Genomic DNA, 2,152 nt, shown 5'->3' with positions numbered 1-2,152 from the left:
TATAGTTATACTTATTATATAATTATTACTCCTTTATTTAAAGAAAAAACAAATAAATTATAATTTTCGAAGAAACTAAGTTCACATAATAACTAATATGGATTTAAACTAACGTACCGATATGCACAGACTTTCGGAATCGTCAAGTATCTTATAATATGGATTTAGTTTTGTGAGTTTTAACACTCTCAATTTTGACACTCTCAATGTTGACACTCTTATAATATGGTTGGTAAGTTTATTGTTTTAGAAAAAATAAATTCATTGATAAATTTATTTATTTCATCGATTTTTTTCTTAGCAAACTTATTGACAACAAACTCTTTTTATCATTTTAAGTTATTTGCTTAGTTTGTTACTTTTTAAATTTTAAGTTATTTGCATTTTATTCTTTTAAATTATAATTTATTATTTATTTAGGTTATTATTTTTTAATTTTAAGTTATTTGCTTAGGTTGTTATTTTTTAAAGGTTTAATTACTTTATTAGTCCCTATAATTTCATCGAATTTTTAATTAGACTCCTATACTTTTTTTTCTTTCAATTAAGTCTCTACACTGCTTTAATTTTGTAATTAAGTCCCTATGCATTCACTTGTGTAGCAACACTAATTTAAATTACGGGATTACATTAAAGTTTATACATGATTAGATTAAATTAAACAAGTTAGGTGAACATGCTAGAGAGTGATGGAAGCTTGACCTCTCCATTGTGAGAGAGAGGAAAAGTGAAGTTTCCAATGACTGGAAATTAAAGAAAATTAAAAAAAAAATAAAGAAAACAAACAAACAGAATATATCTTCGGTTATCAACTCCCATAATTAAAAACTGCTTTGCAGAAGCTAAATTTTCATAATTTCAATCCTACTAACCAGACTTATCTACCCAAACTAACTTCGTATACAACATTCCCCAACGAACAATTAACCATCTAAATCATGCATGCGTAATTATTACTAAAATCAGCACGATCACTATAACAAAAAACAAAGCCAGAAACAACTACGTTTAACAATTTTAGACTTTCGTCATTTATTATTAAACTATCTTGCACAAATATGAACAACACAGCTCAACAAATTCAGCAGAATATACTCTTTCATAAGCTCCGATTCACCTCTGCTAACAACTTCATTTATACATGTATCAAATTCGAAACAAACTTCACCCTTTAGCCTTTTAGTGGATTTTCACCACCCCAAAAAAGAGTAAATATCACCATGTTACCCCAGAAAATTAAAATAATTTAAAAATACATACCAAACTATCATTTTCTCTCCTATATACCTACCGATTACTGCCTAATGTGCTTCTCAGGGTGCGAACTCCCTTGCAGCTTCTCACGTTTTCACCGGAACCGTCAACCTTGGACTGCCCCCCAGATCTTTGGCTATACAAAAAACCACCAGCTCCCAGCACGTGTCGTTGCTTCTACCTTCTTTTTACCCCTCTTTGTTTCATCAGCCATTAACCAACAAGTTGTTATTATTATTATTATCCACAAAATTTTAATTTTATTTCTCGGTCCAAAAGGAAAAATGAAAATTTTTGGGGAGAAATTTTCCACAAAATTGTATTTAGGGAGAGCATGGGCAAAATGTCCCACTTACTAAAAGAGAGGGTAATGTCTTTCGGAAATTGAAAATTTTTTTCTCTTTATTAATTTCGAGAAACTGAGTTTTATTTTTTTTAATAGGTTAAAACAGTGTAAAATATGAACCTCTTAGAAATGACGACTAAAGAAGCAGTGAGTAATGAAATTCAGATGCTCCGAAAAGACATGGAAAAGGCCAACCATGAGTGCAAATGCCAAACTAAGAATGCTGAGCATGACTCTAAAGCAAAATCCAATTACAATACAATCCAACAACTAATCAATGCCTAAACAGCAACTTTTAGCTCCCAACAACTAATCAATTATTAAGGTTTCAACAATAAACTATAAGAATTAGGCCAATGCTTCAAGCAATCAGCACAAAAAAATTCATCACTTAAAAGATATATCTTACTACATTAATATATATAGTTTCAGATGCAAAAACCAACTTGTTGTATGAAAGGCATGTTTTTTCACTTTTATAGATACCCCATCTTTGGTCACCAGACATGCATTTTTCTGATAGAACAAACTCAGCTTCTGCTAAGTACAAAA

At 30.1% G+C, this 2,152-nt stretch overlaps 1 long non-coding RNA gene across 1 annotated transcript; it reads right to left on the bottom strand.

The window, feature by feature from the left end:
• On the bottom strand, window positions 672-1,461 carry LOC110266108. The gene is made up of 2 exons (XR_002353066.1): window positions 1,292-1,461; window positions 672-743 (listed from the first exon to the last, which is right to left on the bottom strand). It is a non-coding gene; the product is annotated as an uncharacterized LOC110266108 (long non-coding RNA).

The sequence above is a fragment of the Arachis ipaensis genome, chromosome B08 (genome assembly GCF_000816755.2).
Source record: "Arachis ipaensis cultivar K30076 chromosome B08, Araip1.1, whole genome shotgun sequence".
NCBI lineage: Eukaryota > Viridiplantae > Streptophyta > Magnoliopsida > Fabales > Fabaceae > Arachis > Arachis ipaensis.
The sequence above is the reverse complement of the archived record's forward strand: the minus strand, read 5'-3'. Positions and strand labels throughout refer to the sequence as shown.